At 46.2% G+C, this 21,099-nt stretch overlaps 1 pseudogene; it reads left to right on the forward strand.

The window, feature by feature from the left end:
- The first annotated feature begins 12,827 nt into the window (after positions 1-12,827).
- Positions 12,828-13,210, forward strand: LOC128066037 (glutaredoxin-related protein 5, mitochondrial-like; annotated as a pseudogene).
- Positions 13,211-21,099: the final 7,889 nt, after the last annotated feature.

A 21,099-nucleotide genomic window follows, 5' to 3' on the forward strand; every position in this document is an offset into this window, starting at 1 on the left:
GCGTCCAGTTGACACATTTACTTTGCGTTTGCAAATGGTGTGTGTTTCTCACATTGCTCCATGTAAAGAGACTATTGACTCCACTGTGGGTAAAGATGCTGGGTGCCCCGGGCCCAGGAGGCTTCCGAGGGTGCTCTGTGGGGCAGGAGAGGAGGCGGCAGCAATTGCCATACGAGGAGACAGCTCCCGGGTGGTGAGAGCGTCATTTGGAGTCGCTTGCAGCCTGCTCTATCCTGCCCCGCCTGGACGTCTCTCTCATCCAGTGGAATGCTGGCAGACACGGTGTGGCCAAAGCCTAGAACGGTGCCTCTGCTCTGGGGCTTGCTCCCTGCCCGTCTGTCTTCACCAGTGGAAGAAGATGCTGAGTCAGCCCTGGCCCCAGGAGGAGGATGAGAGATGCATGGAGCCCAGCTGGAAATCCACCAACCCACAGGTGTATGAGGGTAAGTAAATGCTTATTGTCAGGTTTTTCTTTTTCTTTTTTGTGTGCTGGTTATACAGTATTATTATGGCCAGAGGTGACTGACGGGCTTCTCAGGGAGCACTAGTGGTGAAGAACCCGCCTGCCAATGCAGGAGACCTAAGAGACGGGAGATTCAATCCCTGGGTTGAGACGACCCCCTGCAGGAGGGCATGGTAACCCACTCCAGTATTCTTGCCTGGAGAATCCCATGGACAGAGGATCCTGGTGGGTTACGGTCCATAGGGTCGCAAAGAGTTGGACAGGACTGAAGGGACTCAGTCCACACGCATGGAGGTGACTGATAATATTTCCCTACCACGGAGTTTTCTCTTAAAACTATACTGAGACGCTCCACTGTCTTCCTTTCCTCATTCTTTCATCACACCCTTCACCCACCTCCTTTACTGCAGGGCTTTAGGTGCTGGGTAGGGAGGAGATACTACGGAGATGACCGAGGTGACTCTTTTGCTGCCGTGAGGAATGCACTCTCTTGCTGGCCCATGGGCTCTGGGGGTGGAGGGAACTTAATAAGCCAGGAGGCAGTGCAGCTGAGCACTCAGGTATCACACGGGCATCGCCCCTGCTCCACCTAACGGCAGTGGGGACTTGAGTCAATTACCGGATATCTCTAAGCCCCAATTTTCTCATCCGCAGAATAACGATAATTACACTAATCTTACAGGGCTTTTGTGAGGATTCAGTGAGCCAAGGTAGATGCGAGTAAAACACTCAGCACAGCCCCTGGGCCTTGGAAACTGCTCAGTGTGGCAGCCGGGAAATGACTGCAACAGATCGTGCTGAGTCCAGCCGGTGGAAGACACGCTGCTTGAGCGTGTCCGCCTGCACGTTTGGAGGAGGAGACTGCGACACCCGGCGTGGCTGACACTGTGGAGGGATGGGTATTTTCATCTCAGTGCCTCCTCATCTTCCACAGACTGTGAGTCCTTTCGAGTTTCATTCTGTGATGACAGCTACCTGTAGCATGGACTATTGGACTCCAGGTGCATGGCCATGGGGGTGAACCTCACAGCTACTTTTCAGTCCTGTACACATCATACTTCACAACAGGAGGCTGAAGCCAGCAAGGGCTTTCCCCCTCTGCTCTGTGGAGCGCAGTCAGCCTTGGTTAAAACTGCAATCCAGTCCAGCCCTGCTTCTCCAGATGAAATAAGAACGAACTTCTACAGAATGCCTACTTGTCACACACAGAATTGGAAAACCAGGTAAACACGTGGTAGTCAGGGCATGAGCTCTATTTCTTAATGAGGGAGCTGCCTTTGTTGTCTCGTTCAGTCACTCAGTCAGGTCTGACTGTGACCCCATGGACTGCAGCTCGCCAGGCTTCCCTGTCCTTCTCTGTCTCCTGGAGCTTGCTCAAACTCATGCCCATTGAGTCAGTGATGGCATCCCGCCATCTTGTCCACTGTTACTCCCTTCTCCTCCCGCCTTCAATCTTTCCCAGCATCAGAGTCTTTTCCAGTGAGTCGGCTCTTTGTATCAGGTGGCCAAAGTATTGGAGTTTCAGCTTCAGCATCAGTCCTTCCAATGAATATTCAGGGTTGATTTCCTTTAGGATTGACTGGTTTGATCTTGCTATCCAAGGGACTTTCAAGAGTCTTTTCCAACACCACAGTTCAAAACCATCAATTCTTTGGTGCTCACCGTTCTTTATGGTCCAAATCTTAACTGTGTGTTTTGAAGAAGCTGTCTTGCTTTATGATGATGTTAGTAATTGTTATAAACTCTCTGAGTGCCATATGTGAGAAGTGGAAAAATCACTTAAAATCGCTGGATCTTTCTACCATTTCACTGATGCTTCTTGGTTTATCTGTGAGAAGAGGGAGCATAGTCTGCAATTGCCCCCTAAAGATGAGCTACTTTTCATCTTTGTTCATTATATAATGAGACATTCAGTTTGACAGACAGTGATAGGATCTTCCAATATTGAAGGCAATCATTGTTACGCAGGATAAAAGGTTGGCCTTGAGATGTTCTGTGACCTCAAGTTCTGCCTGGAGTCTTGTGTCCTGGATCGTGTTTCCTAGGAACCACCTCTGAGATGAAGAAGCTCTGCGTGGATTGGGAAGCCCTCTGGGGACCCACGCCTGAAGGGGAGGAGGGCAGAAGGACTGGGCAGAATAGGGTGCTGGAGAGTCATGCAGTCACAACACAGGCCTCAGCGGATCCCGGGGGCAGGTCTGGAGCAGGTCCTTTTCCTTGGTCCCATATCACTGCAGACACTGTCTACAGCTATGGAATGAAAAGATGCTTGCTTCTTGAAAGAAAAGCTATGAAAAACTTAGACAACTTATTAAAAAGCAGAGACATCACTTTGCCAACAAAGGTCCACGTAGTCAAAGCTATGGTTTTTCCATCAGTCATGTATGAGTGTGAGAGTTGGACCATAAAGAAGGTTGAGCACCAAAGAATTGATGCCTTGAAACTGTGGTGCTGGAGAAGACTCCTGAGGGTCCCTTGGACAGCAAGGAGACCAAACCAGTCAATCCTAAAGGAAATCAGTCCTGAATGTTCATAAGGACTGATGCTAAACCTGAAACTCCACTACTTTGGCCACCTGAGGTGAAGAGAGGAATCATTTGAAAAAACTCTGAAGCTGGGAAAGACTGAAGGTGGGAGGAGAAGGGGATGACAGAGGATGAGATGGTTGGATGGCATCACCAGCTCAATGGACATGAGTTTGAGCAAACTCTGGGAAATAATGGAAGACAGAGGAGCCTGGGGGGCTGCAGTCCAGGGGGTTGCAAAGAGTCAGACACGACTGAGGGAGAGAAGATCAACAGTGTTTGGAGGAGAGAGCTGGGCCTTGGTCCTGCTTCATCACCCAGTCATCGTTCATGGGCCATCCCTGGGAGTGAGACATGACTCCGAACCAGATGTCTTTTTTCAGCCAAAAGCAAGTTCCAGAGGTAGGCTCTGCTGAGAGCTGCCAGCTGCAACCATCACAGGAGTGACATGGCTGTTCACTGCAGCCTGGTGTGTTTTGATGCAAGCATGACTCATATGCTGTCTCCCAGAGGAGATCTGGCAGCCTCGAAGCCAGAGAAGAATTTTCTTGGAAAGGCCTAATAAGGGCCAGCTTCTGAGATGGGCCCAGGACCCGGAGAACTACTTTACATGTCCCATACCCTGAGTGTAAGCTTTCCAGGGGCGCTAGGGTGAAGAACACGCCTGTCAGTGCAGGAGATGCGAGAGACATGGGTGCAGTCTTGGTGTCAGGAAGAGCCCCTGGAGGAGGAAATGGCAGCCCACTCCAGTATTCGTGCCTGCAGAATCCCATGGACAGAGGAGTCTGGAGGGCCACAGTCCATAGGGTTGCACAGAGTCAGACACAACTGAAGCAACTTGGCACACAGCACACATAGGCCCTGAGCAACCGTGGAGACAGAGCTAGTGAAGGAGAGAGCATCCTGGAGAGGTGGATGGAGAGATGTTAAAGGGCCACTCAGAGTGAAGCGACGGGACCAGAGCAGGGTGTCAGCCCTGGGGACAGGGGAGACAGAGAAACGAGTTAGCTGGGGGTTCTGGAGCCCCACAGGGGAGACAGAGAAATGATTAGCTGGGGGTTCTGGAGCCCCGGGTACAAAATACACTGAGCAGATGGGATTGGAAAGATAAGTGGAGGGAAAGTGGCTAAAGCACTCACATGCCTGACTTAATGGTTTGGGATCCGTGTGACCCCAAAGCAGAGCTGTTCAAGGTTTTGAACCTGGAGGACCATGACCCAAAAGGCCGTTGGAGTGGCAAGAGTCGTCAACACAAGATGGTCCAAAGCTCTAGCAGTGTTCCGGTTAGGGACCAACACGTCCTTTGAGCCTCCACTTGAGTGCTGGGAGGATAGTAAAATCCCAGACTCTGGTCTTGATGGCAAATGCCATCTATCTTCTGAAGTCATGAGGAATTAAATACCAAACAGGTACAGACTGCAGACGCGTACTCGTCTCAAACGAACAGACTCTGCAGCACTGGTAGGAAGACTGATGAGCAGCTTTTCTGTTGGAAAAGGGCCAGGGAGATGGGAGGTGTGTTCTCCACTCATTTTTGGACTGCGAAGCCAATATTGATGACTGTCATTAATTAATCAATTAAATCATTAATTTATTGAGTCATTGGCAATAAAAAGCATAATGATGTGTATCTGCCGCAGTGAAAGCAAAGTGTTAGTCGCTCAGTTGTCTCCAGATCTTTGCGACTGTAGCCCACCAGGCTCCTCTGACCATGGAATTCTCCAGGCCAGAATATTGGAGTGGGTAGACGTTTGCTTTTCCAGGGGATCTTCCTGAACCAGGGATTGAACCTGGGTCTCCTGCATCCAGGGAGATTTTTTTTATCATTTGAGCCACCAGGGAAGCCGAAATGATTTGCAATCTCAGTGAAGACAATAATTCAGCAATTGGATACAAAGAAGCTCCATTAATTTGTTTTAACTTAACAAAGCAGTTAATTAGAAAGTAGAATAATTAGTCAAAAATCAATACTAATCAAAGCATGAGTTGAGAAAGATGCTCAAGGGAGCACATGACAAAGTCATTGCCAAAAGACGAACTGTTGATAAAACTAAGTAATCTAGTTTCTAGTATATTTTATGGCAAAAGGGGGATTCTCACCCTTTAATCTCATACAAATACCAGAAAGAATAATAATAATTGGAAAGCACTTTTCAAAATAAAATGCAAATTTATATTTAAACACTTGAAAACTAAGACAACCACCACTTATTTAATAATAAAACTTTAAACCATTGGTGTGTGTGTGTGCTCGGTTGGTGAGTCGTGTCCGACTCTGTGCGACCTCACAGACTGTAGTCCACCAGGCTCCTCTGTCCATGGAATTCTCCCGGCAAGAATGCTGGAGTGGGTAGGTAGCCACTTCCTCCTCCAGGAGATCTTCCCAACCCAGGGACTGAACTCCAGTCTCTTGTGTCTCCCGCATTCGCAGGTGAGTTCTTTACCACTGAGCCACCTGGGAAGCGTTAAAGAAATAAATTAACTTCGATTGCACACCCTTTATACACCAAAGCCTGCCTGCACTGTGGGAGGAGGTTACTGAATTGCATGCCGTGCTGCCTGAGGATCTTAGGGTTTCAGCCTTTCCCAGTGATAGCTTACGGTGAACGGTGTTGGATTCGCAATCTCCAAAGAAGCAGGTTTGGCTTCGGGACCAAGGACCAGGCTTGATCACTCCAGAGCTTTTGTGTAGCAGAGTTTTATTCAAGCGAAAAAGGGACAGGGAAAGCTTCTGACACAGACATCAGAAGGGAGAGAGTGTCCCCACTCACTAGTCTTACCAGGGCCTCATATACTTTTCCCAGACCCACTCCCACAACATACAACTTAAATTAACAAGACGAGAACTAACAGTAGAAAGGTCTGACCAGACCCAGTAGAGAAAACAAGCAAACAAACAAACGTTTGTCCTTTTCTCCTCCTTGAGAGCCTCAGACCCCTTTCTCCTCCTCCTCGGGGACCCTGGACTTGGTATCAACCTAACTAGTAATTGACTCTGTCACCAGGACCCTGGTTACAAAGAGATGGCACAGGGTTCCACCAGCCTAACCACAGGGGACCGATCAGCTTGCGACAAAACCCCAAACCCAATTCTAGGTGGAAGCAAAAGCAGGCAGGAACTGGAGGGACTTCCCACCTGGAAAGGAGAAAACTGTATTTCTGGGGTTAAAAAGTCTGTGACCCTCTGGGACAGCTGTGTCACAGACTGAAAGAAGACGGGAACTTCCCTAACCGAATCAGGGAAAATAGAAGCCTTACAATAAGAAATAAAGACACATTTAAAATTTATTTCTCCCTACTCTTTCCCCTTCAGTAACTAAAAGATTGTTTTCTATGCCTGTGAACCTTTTCTGCTTTGTAAATAAGTTCTTTGGAGCTGGATCTTTTTTTTTTTTTAGATTCCACAAATAAGTGATATCATATGATATTTGTCTTTCTCTGTACAGATATACACACTATAAATAAAATAGATAAACAACAAGGACCTGCTGTGTAGCATAGGGAGCTATAGTCAATATCTCATAACAAACTGTGATGGAAAAGAATCTGAGAAAGAATATGTATGCCTAACAGAATCACTTGGCTGTACCCCAAAACTAACAACATTGTAAATCAACTAAAATCTGGTAAAAAATAAAAAAATACAATAGAAAATAAGTACACATTTTTATGATATAAAAATTTTGAAAAGTTCATAAATCCTGTGATATTGTACACTGAATAAATAAAAATTTGTTTGAGTTAACCAACATCTGGGTTATAAATATTTGTGTCTTCCTAGTATGGCTTTCTGTATCCCCATGAGATAGACTTTGTATCTGCGGCATAAATGTGAGGAAGTTGAAGTAAGAGAGGGCAGCACAGTTCTCCAGACACAGAGCTGAGATGCACACCCTCCCAGCTGAGCCTCAGTGTTTGCATGTGCTTATGTGCACAGTCGTGTCCAATTCTTTTCGACCCTATGAACCACAGACCGCCAGGCTCCTCTGTCCATGGGATTCTCCAGGCGAGGATCCTGGAGTGGGTTGCCATTTCCTCTTCCAAAGGATCTTCCAGACCCAGGGATCCAACCCGCGTCTCCTTCTGCGTTGGCAGGCGGATTCTTTACCACTGAGCTGCTGGGGAGATCCTAAAATAGCATGATGAGCTTTATAAATCAAACAGCTCCAAAGACAAATGGGTGAAAATCTGAGTCACAAATCCAGAGGAGAGCAAAGTGAAATGATTTATAAGCCTATGAAGAAATCAGACTCACCAACCTCAGGGGAATGCAAATTAGCTTAGAAAGCAACTGCCACTTTACCTACATCTGACATCAAAACCCAACAAAGAACCAGGGACCCCCCTGCTGGGGCAGGTGCAGAGAGAGTGTGAGAAGGGGCCTTTCTGATGGGCAATGACGTGCACCCTCCTCTGTTGAGGACTGTTACAATTCACAAACTGGTGTCTGTAGCCTGGAAACCCATCTCCCGGATGTGAACAGAGGAGTTTTGCAGGCACATATGAACAGAGTGTTATTTTGAGGCGGCAAATCTGATCAGCATCAAGTTGCCCATTTGTAGGGGAACTGCTGAATGGTTGAATAATCCCTGATGTATGCACTGCATAAGTTAGTATGTGGCTACTAAATTCAGTAGCAGCTACATCAATGGGTTGGGAAGATTTCTACAAAGTACTATGGAGGTGGGAAGGTGAGCTGCAGAGAAACTTGTATGTTTTTATTTCTGTAAACAAGTGATGCATAATTTCTCTGTGTTCTTGCAACTGCCTTACTGTGAATGTAGTGTTGCAACCTGATTCCTCAGGTGGGAAGAGAGAGGGCTTCCATAGTTGAGGAGAGGGGGAAGAATAGGAAAATAAGAGAAGAAGACTGCCCTTTAAACTAGGACAGTAGCACCATCCAAGGCTTCCCTGGTGGCTCAGATGTAAAAAATCTGCCTGCGATGCAGGAGACCTGGGTTCAATCCCTGAGCTGGGAACATCTCCTGGAGGAGGGCATGGCAACCCACTCCAGTATTCTGCCTGGAGAATCCCAAGGACAGAGGAGCCTGGTGGGTTATGGCCCAAAGGGTCTCAAAGAGTCAGACACGACTGAAGCGACTTAGCATGCATGCACGCATAATCACAGAACATAGATGTTTTTTAAGTTGTTATTTTTTTAATAACAGAAGCTCGAGCTAGAAATTCATGGAATTCCATGACTCATGAAAAAGTACGTTTTGCTGCAAGTCAGCCCGTCTTTGTTCTGTGCACGTGTGTTCCAAACGTCAGATTTCTTGTGCTCCCAGAGGGCAGCTGTCTCTGAAATCTGGGCAAAGCAGGATAAACTCTTGGTGTCACAGCCCAGGAGACCCCTGACACCCTGGCAGACTCCTTCCAGAGAGGGACAACTTGACAAGACAACTGCCTGTTCCCGCAGCTCCTGGTGGTTCTGCAGGACAGTGCCCATTGCTGGGACCCCCACCCCCCAGCCCACTAGAGGATGCCGCTTTTTCTCGCTGCTTGTGTCTTGGTGGGGACGGGGCGGGCGAGGGGGGAGAGGTTCCCTCCCTCACGGGCGCCAGTGCCCTTTAAATTCACCAAGACCGTCAGTCTGAGCTGCATCTTCATGCCTGTCTGTTTGTAACTCTTCAGCCACTAAGAACAAGACCACACACAATCTTTCAAGGTCAGGTATTGATTTTCAGTCTAAACAGTAAATCCATATTGAAGAAGAAACGGTGCCTTATTAATCAGGCCTTCCCCATCTCTTCCATGTCTACTGGAATAATACAGTCATCATGCCATGCTTCCTCTCCGCCTCCTGTATTGTCCAGCAAGGCCCAGCTGAATTCTCTAATGACCCCGCGTTCCTTGCCTGGAGGGCCTGGATTAGTGGGTCTGAGGCAGGGGGTGCGGAATCTAACCTGTAACACGTCACGGACATGGGTTATTTTCTTTAACAAAAAAATTTTACAGCTAGATTTTCTTTTCACTTGCCATAAGTTCAACATGTCACTTAACCTACAGAAGACTTTGCCCAGAAGTGCTTGTGCACACCTCCTTGCATGCACGTACACACTCACATTCTTACATATTCACACTCGAGTGCAATGCACGCACATGTGTGTTCACACCCACGCCTGCCTCTTACCGTGAATGTCACGCCTCATTCCAGACACAGGAACCTGCTCTTAGGCTGCTGGGTGAACGTTGAACTCAACACTCAAACTGACTTCTACTGATCCACTCCCAGGAGTGACGGATGACACAGCCAACTGTTTCCACCGGCCCCCTGTGTGCTGTGCTGTGCTAAGTCACTTCAGTCGTGTCTGACTCTTTGCGACCCCATGGACTGTAGCCCTCCAGGCTTCTCTGCCCATGGAATTCCTCAGGCACGAATACTCGAGTGGGTAGCTGTTCCCTTCTCCAGGGCATCTTCCCGACCCAAGGATGGAACGCAGGTCTCCTGCACTGCAGGTGGACTCTTTACCTCTGAGCCACCAGGGAAGCCCCAGCACTTGCCCCCTAGCCACGGTTTGCTTTGAAACAGAAGCCTCCCCATTCCCCCAGCAGTGCCTCTATCTCCCATGCTGCTAACAGGCGGTGAAGCAACCGCCTGCTGTAAATCAAGCGCAGATGGAAGCTCATGCTTCAGAATTACCGCAGGGAGCATAAAGGGGCCTGTGTTCACGTAATCTGGTGCTTTATATTTTGCGTGTGGGGCAGCTGATGGAAACCTGTTTGGGGGTTTCCACTCTAAAGACCAACAGGACTTCTGCTTTTGAGATAAAGGAGAAGCTAGCTGCCTTCAAACTTTCCTTCTGCTGCCTCTGAGGAACCCTGTGATTTGCATTTTAGATGTAAATTCATGTAAATCAGCACTTATTTTCAGAAGAAATTTGACCATTGAGGGCAATCTGGAGTTGTTTTCTGATGCCAGTGTGCACTTGATTCCCGTGTAATTTCTCAGCACATGGATTAAACCTGCAATAAGCGTGGTGCAACTGTGATTGGGCATGCAAGACAATCGACCCTTATTTTGCAGCAAGGACGGGAAAATCTAATTATAACGCCTTTTCCAGCCTGTGAGACAAAGTGAGGCTGGATGCCAGCTAATTAATTGGCTGGAGTGGGGGCCATCCAGGACCCTCCCTTATTGGGTCAGTTACACTCTTTTAGCCTTCAGTGCAAAGACTGAATCTCACCCAAGGCCAGTTTATTGCCAATGACTTCAGTTTCAGCAAAGCAAAAGAATGCACAAAAAACCAACCCAAATTAACCACCTCCTCACGAGCAGACCTTTCTATTAATACCTGGCTATGTTCTTGTGAACGATGGATGTGTTATTCTGCCAACCACATCTGAATAAGTTGGAAAGCCCTGAGCAGAAGACTTCATAAAAGGAATGACCTGCCACGCTCAAGGCTTTGGAAAAATGGATGTCAGCAGAACTAAGTTGCAGCTTTTCTTGGGTGTTAAGGAAATGAAGAAAAGGTGGGGAAGGTGCTTGTGTAGACTGTAGAGTGAGGGCTATCTAAAGATACACACTTTGTGTCATTACAGAGATCAGATAAATTTCAGGAAAAATGTCACTGAGTCTGAAATAGAACAGTTTGTCACTGGAGAAAACATTGGTCTGTGAGGCAGGATATCAACATACGCTGAGTGTGAAGAGGTTCCTTGTGTGGTTTGTAAGGAATGCATGATGGAAGGTGATGGAAGGCATCCTGAACAAGATGCAGGATGGTTGGAGAGAGGCTATGATCCTCGGTGCATCATGAAGGGAATCAGCGTAGGCAGCATCTCAGGTGGTCCTCCTGGGGCGAGTAGATCTGAGAGTTGACGACACACTTTCTTGATAATAACAGGAGAAATCATGCAAACGGTTGCCCAAAGAATCTAGACTTTTTCTCCAACCCGTATAACTCTTGTAGATCCATTATTCTTTGTAAACTACTTTTGAAATATGAGGGGATAGTTCTTGCTGGCGTTTCACTTTCCTTCTCATTTTTAAGAGATGTGGGGGGAAGGGTTTGAAGCTGAGAGTGTCCTGCCACCTCGAACTATTGTTCCGTCTCCAGGTCTCAGTGTGGCAGCCGGCAGCCTCCCCTGGGTGTGCCAACAGCTGCTGTTGCCTCTGCGGGGACCCCACCAGCATCTCTCACTCAGGCCAAGAGTCAGATGGGCGGGAGGGGGCTGGTGGAGACTAATTAGCAGGAGGAGCCAGCTCATTAGTGGTGAGGGGGTGTCTGCTGGGAAGCTAAAAGGGAAGTGACAAGGGGAATTAGTGACAAATCACTATTAAAACGCAGATAGAAAGGCCTCTGCTAAATCACTATGCTCAATCCCATAATGAGAGACCAATAAATAGAGGCGTCCCACCAGAGAGTCTGAAAATTGCGTGCAGGGGTGATGGGGGGCGGGGGGGCTCCTGCAGAGAGCAGTGACAGAGCTTCAGGGCTTGCAAAACTGTGAATGGGAGAAGAGGGAAAAGGATGATTTAGTCAAGTGATGTAATAACCGTTTTCAAGAATCAAAGGGGCTGTTATGCTGAGGAGGGTGACCAGCTGTCCCCTCTCTCCAGTGAGGCTGGAACAAAGGGGCTTGAGTTGACAGGGAAGGGTGACCGGGTGGCGAGTGGAGGGTGGCACGTGGCATGGGGGGGCACGGACTGCCAGGCGCAGGCGGAGTGAATACCCAGGAGTAGAATGATGAAGCCTGGAGACGGCTCTCAGAGCGGACCCTGCAGATTATCATGCCTGGAGGTCTTAGGACTAAGGCCGGTCAGGGTGGGAGCCCTCCCCGACAAAGACGCCCTGCGGAACTGGCTGTGCTGATGCACTGGGCTGGCAGAGCCCCTGATGGTCAGGGGCTGCACTGTTCTCAGCATGCCGGGTCTCAGGGATGGCTGACCCAGAGCCCCCAGGGCTGACCCAGCTGTTGGGGGCAGGGGGCCAGGGGTCTGGGCTGGGGACGGGGCAGTCCAGACCTCCACACCTCCCATTCCAGATGAAGCTTCCGCACGACCTTGAGATTCTCACCTGTGTTTCTGCCTCCTTCCTGCCCCACTTCCACGAGCAGGGCCAGCTCAACTCACCCACCTTGTTGCCACCAGCCAGACCCACCCCCGGCACGTGCTACCAAGTGATTTGGTAATAATGCCAGCAGCCCAACTAAAACCAGGCAAAGACTTTGATTCTACTTAAAAAAAACAAAAACAAAACGCAGTCATAGACTGCGCATTCTCAGAATCTCTTTTGAAGCAGCAAGTGTGGAGTTCTCTGATTCTAGAGGGGATGACTACTACTACATTAGGAATAATCTCTCTCTAATCTTTTGAGAGCAGAGGCTGTAAATTCAGTTTGTGTAATGCCGCAAAGTCTGCCTCAGAGATTGTTATTAGCAGAGAATTCCTCCCGGATTCTCGATGGCTTTCACTCTGTGATGGTACTTGTCTTGTATTAATATTTCTTGTCTCGGAGCAATGTAATGGAAAATGAAACCCCACTTATTGAACCTTTGCTAAGATGGGCAGAGAGTAAATAGAGTCACTGCTGCTCTCCGTGGCAAATCCTCATATAAATCTGAGTTCATCTCTTCTCTGATTTCATAGGTATTCATCATGAATATCACCAGAACTGGGCAATGATTAATCTTCCCAGCAGTTACCAGGCATCGTCATGCTTGCTTAGTGGGAGCAATCAGTGAGCTTTGTGCAATTAGATGACACAAACAACACCCTACCTGGCCAAACATTTCTTTCTCTGGAGATCATTTTATTTGTTTCCATGGAAAAGTTGCAGCTGGGGGCTGGGCCCAGGTCGCTGGCGGTCCAAGGCTCCAGCCAGCAGGCAGGGATGAGCAGGTCCGTGGGCTGGATGGCAGCCTGCACAGCCCTAGTGTGCAGCTGGTTGGAGCACCTGGACACATTGGCGAGGAAGGCCAAGGTGGTGGTCTTCCTCAAGGGGACGCCGGAGCAGCCCCAGTGTGGCTTCAGCAATGCATTGCTGCAGATCCTGCTACTACTCAGCCTACAACGTGCTGGATGACCCCCAGCTCCGGTGAGGCATTAAAGACCACTCCAACTGGCCTACCATCCCGCAGGTATACCTCCAAGGCGAGTTCGTGGGGGGCTCTGACATTCTCCGGCAGATGCACCAGATCTGGGGCCTGGTGGAAGAACTGAAAAAGCTGGGCGTCCACTCTGCCCTCTGAGATGAAAGACCAGGACTCAAAGTGAGGGAGGGTGGCCCAGGCGAGAAGCCGCTGATGGCAGAGTCTCACCTCCAGAGAAGCCTTACCCATTCTGCTTCCCACTCTTCAGGTGACTGTTTGCACTGGTTCTTCCAGTTTGTAAGCAGACGGGTGATTTTAGCCTGTCTGGTGTTTGGGCAAAGAATATCCCATCGTGAACAAAATCATAACCACCACACTGTCATAATCAAGGTCATAATACAATTGTTGTCAACAAAACTCCTTCTTCTGTTGTCCTTTGCTCTTTGCCTGATTCAGGAGTAAACCTCGGAGCTTCTGAATCCTTATTATTCATAGGTCCTCCTCAAATATGTCAGTCTACAAAGATAATATAACCCCTTCCCCAGTTTTTTTGTAGCTTGTTCTGTTAAGGAAAATGATGGACAAAGAAGAAAATAAGATAATGGGCTTTTTGGTTTTTTAAAAAGATAAATGGCCAACCACTTGGGGAAAAAAAAAAAAAAAAGAAAATTTGCAAGGTCTAGGAGGGCATGGCATCTGGGGAGCAGATGCCCTTTCATCTCAGAGGGCAGAGTGGATGCCCAGCTTTTTCAGTTCTTCCACCAGGCCCCTGATCTGGTGCATCTGCTGGAGAATGTCAGAGCCCCCCACGAACTCGCTGTGGAGGTATACCTGCTGGGATGCTATAACCAGGCTGACATCTCTTCTTCACATCAGCCCAAGAACTGAGATTAAAAGTTCATGGCCCCACTTTAACCACTGCATCTTAAATAGGATGCAAACCTGCATCTTACAGGTTTGTCCAGGAAAAACACTTTGGCCAATTTAAAAAAAAACATATAAGTCACACAGACTTCCCAGATGTGGTAAAGAATCTGTCTGTCAATGAAAGAATTGCAAGAGATGTGGGTTTGATCCCTGGGTTGGGAGGATCCCCTGGAGGAGGAAATAGCAGCCCACTCCAGTATTCTTGCCTGGAGAATCCCATGGACAGAGGAGCTTGGCCGGCTACAGTCCGCGGGGCTGCAAAGAGTCGGATACGACCGAGCGACTGAGCACACAGCTCACCTGTCATGAAGTTCAACACATTCCAGTGGTTTTTAATATGCTCGCAATGGTGTGCAAACATAACCGCCATTCAGTCCCAGAACATTTTCACCACTCCAAAAGGAAAGCCTGTACCGCAGCACTCACCCCCTTCCCCCCAGCCCCTGGCAGCCCGTCACTGGGCTACAGACCTACCTGTTCTGGGCATTTCATATTAATATACATGCAGTCATACAGTGGATCACCTTTTGTGTCTGACATCTTTCACTTAGCATATTTTTGAGCTTCAAGCCTTCATTTCTTTTTATGGTTGAATAATATTCCATCTTCCGGAATGTTCTACATATTCCAGAATGTTTTGTGTTTATCCCTGCAATCCACTGATGGGCATTTGGGTTGTCTCCACTCCTTGCTGTGGTTTGCTTATTGTAAGTAGTATTACTTTGTGTTTATGTTTCCAAGTTTTGTGTGAACATGTGTTCTCATATTTGCCTAGGAATGGATTTGCTGGGTGATATGGTAATTTTATGTTAAATTTCAGAAGGCCTGTCAAGCGCTTTCCACAGTGGGTTCATTGTTTTACACTCTTGGCAGAAATGATGAGGATTCCTGTTTTTCCATATCCTTGCCAACTTGTGATTTTCTCCTTTTCAGATTAAAGCCAGCCTGAGTGCATGTGAAGCGGTATGTCCCTGTGGTGACTACTAACGATGCTGAACATCTTTTTATGTACTTGTATATGTTCTCTGGGAAAATATCTATTCAAATTCTTCACCCGTATTTCAACTGGACTATTTATCTTCTCTAGTGCGGAGTTTTAAAATGGCTTTATATGCAGGCAGATCTCATTTTATTGCTCTTTCATTTTATTCTGCTTCACAGATATTGTGGTTTTTACATATTGAAGGTAGTGGCAACCCCATGTTGTTAGATGATATTTGACATTTTTTAGCAATAAAGGGTTTTGTTTTGTTTTAACTCATTTGGCTGCCCTGAGTCTTAGCTGCAGCGTGAGGGATCTTTAATTGTGGCATGTGGGATCTAATTCCTGAACCAGGGATCAAACCCAGGAACCCTGAATTGGGAGCTCAGAGTCTTAACCACTGGGCCACCAGGAAAGTTCCAGTGAAGTACTTTTTGATTAAGGCATAGGTATTCTTTTTTAGATATAATGCTATTGTACACTTAAACTATAATGTAGATATGGTTTTTATATGCACTGTGTCGTTCAGTTGCTTAGTTGCCCCGACTCTATGACCCCATGGACGATAGCATGCCAGGCTTCCCTGTCCTTCGCTGTCTCCTGGAGCTCACTCGAATTCATGCCCATTGAGTCGGTGATGTTAGCGAACCGTCTCATTCTCTGCTGCCTCCTTCTTCTTCTGCCTTTAGTCTTTCCCAGCATCAGGGTCTTTTCCAATAAGTTGACTTTTCACATCAAGTGGCCAGAGTATTGGAGCTTCAGCTTCAGCATCAGTCCCTCCGTTGACTCTTCACACAATGAATATTATATGCGCTAGGCAGCCGGAACACTTGCGTTAACTCTCCTTATCTCTATATTCACCTTGTTGCAGTGATCTGGAAATGAACTCATAATATCCCTGGGGTCGCCTTGCATTTTAGATACAAGATTCATACTAGACCCATGATTTGCAAACATTTCCCTCCTTCTCTAGATTGTCCTTTTGCTTCCTTGAGTGCTCCTTTGATATACATAGTTTTTAATTTTGATGAACATTTTGGTCAACTTTAATCAAAAGTCCTGGGTCAGTGTTTCTGAACTTGTTTTCAGTATCATTCCACTAAGGAGACATTTCTAATTTAGTTTGATGAGATACATTAAAAGTTAAGGGACAGATTTTTGTCAAACAGCCTTCAACTCTGAAGGGCCACAGTCATTGCAATATATAAGAGTCCCTCCAACAATCAACTTTTCCCCTTGGGGAGCAGTTTTGCTGCCTCGATTCTGCCAAGAATTTAGGTGTTAAGTCAAAGCTGGTGCCCTTCAACTGAACTAGGGTGATGTTGTGGGATGTGAGATTCTGTGGGTTCAGTGAGACTGGATCTGGTATTTCCATACACGCTCAGCTAGTCCCAGTGGGGACGGTTCCTCTGGCTATGTTCAGGAGTAGGATATGAGGCTGTACAGCTTTTCTGAGAAATGCCAGTGGGAACATTGGTCCGTGGAGACTCGGGAGTAGCATCCTGGGTGCTGATGGATGCTGGGGAGGGGCTGGACTGCTGCTACCTCAAGTGTAGCTCCTGAGAAAATCCATGTCAATCTCCTGCCCATCTCTGTGAGCACCAGGACAGTCTGGACCTCCCAGAAGCTGAAGACTCTGTTCTTTACTTAGTGAACAGATGGAGCTGGTCTGCATTAGGGGTGTGGGGTTCCCCTAGTGAAGTTAAAAATGTACCCAGGAAGAACGAACTCTTCCAGAAGAATCTCGACGTGTCCTGATGGCTTTAGAGCCCTGGGAGCCTCCTCTGAAGTGTCAGAGGCCACAGAGGTGGCTGGGTTGTCTACTGTGGCCAGACTGCCTGAAATCCCCAGCAGCCCCAGAGCTGCCCTGACTTTTGAAAATAAAGGGCTTTCCTGGTGGCTCCGACAGTAAAGAATCTGCCTGCAATGCAGGAGACGTGGGTTCGATCCCTGGAAAGGGAGGCTCCCCAATCCAGTGGGTAAGGAATGACTCCCACTCCAGTTTTCTTGCCTGGAGAATCCCATGGACAGAGGAGTCTGGCGGACTCCATGGGGTCACAAGAGTCAGACACGAGTTAGTGACTAAACCACCACCACCAAGCGATACAGTCGTGGGAGAAATGGTCCAGTAATGGGTGGACCAGAGGCAGAGAGATGGTCAGGAGCATGGTCAGGGAATTCGGGAGCGAGATGCTGAAGGTGTGGCGGTTGAGAGGGTGGGCAGTGCAAACAGGAAGGAAAGACTGGGAATGCAGACTGAACATGGAAAAAACTGCCCAAGGCTAGGCACCTGATTGGCTATGCAGGGAGGGGAAAAAGAGAGGAAAGAACGAGAAATGAGCGGAGAGTTTCATGTCTGCATGATTAGAAACATGATGAAAAGCGAAGTCAGGAGGAGGGGGTGATTTGGGAGGGAAAATTATTGTGTGTTTCAGGAGCTGAAGGTCCAATAAGCAGATGCAGGGGGTGAGTGGTGAGAGACGGGTAGCTCTCTAGGCAGGTAATGTGAATCACCTTTCTGCAGGTGCAGGAAAGCTACATCTGTGTGGTGAGATTTCAGTTGGGGAAGAAAAATAATTTTAGGAAAGCTTGCTCTCCAGAGGCAGTGAGACTCCAATGCATGAACTCTTCTCCTTGCCAGAGTTTAGGTCCTGCTGGGCATCTCACGGCACTTCCAGTTCAGTTATGTTCAGACCAAGTCCTCTTCTTCCTCATCATCCTCTGGTTCTTATCTCAGTTTTTGGTGCCAGTAACAACCAGCTAGGGATTCCCTGGTGGCTCAGCAGTAAAGAATCCACGTGCAGCGCAAGAGACCTAAGAGATGCAGGTTCGATCCCTGGGTCAGGAAGATCCCCTGGAGAAGGGAATGGCAACCCACTCCAGTATTCTTGCCTGGGGAATCCCATGGACAGAGGAGCCTGGCGGGCTACAGTCCATGGGGTCGCAAAGAGTTGGACATGATTGAAGCAACTGAATACACATGCACTCAGCAACCAGGTAAGCCAGCAAACAGGAGACCTGGGAAACATCTGGACTTCTCTTTTCACCCCCTGTCATGTCTTTTAGTAAACATAGTGCTCAAATGTAATGTAGTCAATCCTTATGTTTAGTGGGTTTTTTTTGGTTTCGTTAAAGAAAGCTTTATGCAAAAGTCATGAGGATATTTCTCTATGCAGTTATGAACACACTTTAGCATTTTCTTTCCACATTTGTGGCATTAATCCACCTGAAAATAAACTTTTGATGTATGGTATATGAGGCAGGGCTCTGATTTCATGCATATTTCTTCCATGTAAATAACTACCTCAACATTTATCAAAAGGACACATCCTTTAGTCTAAAGTGTCACCATGGGTTTCTGCCAAGAGCACACGCATATACAGATTTGTTTCCATTTAATCCATTAGGTTCTTCATGACCTAATGGCAGGGTGCCTTAGTTATTGTACTTTATAATAATGCTTCTGGTGTGGTTAACAGCTTTTCCATTTCCTAATTCATTCTTCTTCAAGAGTGACTTGGATATTGAAGTTCCTCTAGGAGCCTTTCATTGTTGGTATGTAGAAATGAAATTTATTTTTATATGCTGAGTTTTTGTAAACTTTCAATTTTGCTAAATTTTCCTTTTGATTCTAATGAATTTTTATGAATTCATTTCTATATATAAAATTCATATCATCTCCATTGTCAGTTCTTATATTTTTCCTTTCTTTGTTATTCTTGCCTATCCTGATGGCTGGGCCCTCCAGTACACTGTGGAAAGAACTTTCTGATATAAAGCATCATTTTTCTTGTGTTCCTAATCTCAGAACAAAAAAATTAACTTTTAAATGATTAATTGCAATATTTTGCTATAGATTTTCTTTTGTAGAATAATTTCATTAGACTGAAAAGATCTCTTCTGTTCCCAGTTTATTAGGCAAATTGTGATTTTTATCATGAAAAAACTTTTTACCAAGTGCTGTTTCCGCATTTGTGACTTTCTTCATTTGTTCTGTTATTATGTAGGATTGCATCAACTGATTTTCCAAAAGCAAACCAACCGTGCACTGCAGAGTTAAACCTAATTTATTCATGATAACTGTACTTTTTGCGAGACTCGATTGGTTCATATTCTGTTTAGACTTTCTGTGTAGGGTGGCGGTTTAGTCTCTAAATTGTGCTTGACTCTGCACCACAGACGGCAGCCCACCAGGCTCCTCTGTCCAGGGGATTTCCCAGGCAAGAATACTGAGGTGGGTTGCCATTTCCTTCTCCAGGGGATATTTGAGAAATATTGATCTGTATAATTTCCTTTCACCTACCATTCTTGTCAGATTTTATGTTAAGGTTTTATATTAATTTCAGAAAGTGACATGAGATTTTTTTCTGTCCTCCAAATGAATTTATATGTATGTATGTATGTATTTTTTTATAGGGAAAAGCTCTGTGACAAGACACTTGGACCTAGAGTTTTTCTTACAAGGTTTTTTTTTTTTTTTTTTTTTTTTTAAAGCTCTGTATTATGGAAATATTCTGTTATTTAATACATTTACTGGTATATTTGGGTTTAAATGTACCATCTTACTTTGTAGTTTGAACTTTCCCCACATGTTCTGTGTATTTTTCTCTCCTTTGTGGTCCCTTAGTTTAAAAGAGTATTTTTTAAAATCCTTTTTTAATTAGAGGAAAACTGCTTTAAAATGTTGTGTTGCTTTCTGTCATACAACATGAATCAGTCATAATTTACCTGTAATGCCTCCCTGTTGAGCCCTCCTCCCACCCCCATCCCGCCCGTCTAGGTCTTCACAGGGTGCCAGGCTGGGCTCTCTGTGTTATATAGCAGCTTCTCACTAGCTATTAACAGAGTATTTTTTAAGTCAGATTTTCCTCTTCACTGGCATAAAAGTCAGGCACTCTACTTTTGTTCTTTTAATACTTATCCAAGAAATTGTACCATGCTTACTTAACTTACTACTTTTAAAACAATTTGTTACTTTCATCCTTTTTTCAGAACAATGCAAGGAGATTATAACACTTGACTGTTTATCCTTGCTTGCTTAATTTATTATTGTTACTTTAAAGTTTTTTTAGTCCTCAAGAGACTTTATTTTGTATAGTAAGTTTTATTTAGATTTACCCATGTATTTCCACTTTGTTGGGGCTTCCCTGGTGGCTTAGACAGTAAAGAATCTGCCTGCAATGAAGGAGACCCCACTTCAGTCCCTGGGATGGGGAGATCCCCTGGAGGAGGGCATAGCAACCCACTCCAGTATGCTTGTCTGGAGAAACCCATGGACAGAGGAGCCTGGCAGGCTACAGCCCATGGAGTTGCAAAGAGCTGGACATGACTGGGTGACTCACACTCCTGCTTTATTTGCCTCTGCATTTCAAACCTTCAACCTGGGCTCATTTTTCCTCTACTTGACCTGTGTTCTTAAGAATTTCCTTTATCCTGCTGTTGCCAGTGCTTTCGATCTTTGTTATAAAGAGCGATTGTTTAGCCCTGGTTCTTGGAGGATATGTCTAATGAATATAGATTATTTCTCCCCCACTCATTGAAGACGTCAGTTCTTTGTCTTCTGACTTCAGTGGTTGTCAACAAGAAGTCAACTAGGATTCTCATTCCTTTGAAGGACTGTCTTCGTCTCTCTTTCTACAAACACACACACACGTACACTCATACTCACACGTGTGTGTGTGTATGTATATATTTCTGGCTGCTTTTACGATTTTTGTTATCCTTTCAGTTTTCGAAGTTTCGTTTTAATCTTTCTTCACGTGGATTTGTCTTCATTTTTCCTGTTTGAAATTGCTTGCACTTTTGAACTTGAATCGTTAGGTAAACTATGGCAAAACAGCTTGTGAGAGTCGGGAGGATTATGAGAAAGACGTCACAAAGAAAGGAGCAATCAGATTCAGAAGGTGTGGGAGGGAGAAGCAGAAAATAGAAACACTCCATCAGGACCAGATGCTTAGAAAAGGAGCAGTGACGTGTGTGAGTGTGTGTGTATGTGTGTGTGTGTGTGTGTTGTTGATGGTCACACTTGAATGAAACTCAGAGGCTACGTAAAATTTGTATAAATTATCTTTCTTCTCAACATCTCACTGAATTCCTAGTAGAAAGTTTTAAAAAGGAGATTTCTAATATTTATTCTTAAATTCCATAACCAGGGTGAAAACTTG

The sequence above is a fragment of the Budorcas taxicolor genome, chromosome 20 (assembly GCF_023091745.1).
Source record: "Budorcas taxicolor isolate Tak-1 chromosome 20, Takin1.1, whole genome shotgun sequence".
NCBI lineage: Eukaryota > Metazoa > Chordata > Mammalia > Artiodactyla > Bovidae > Budorcas > Budorcas taxicolor.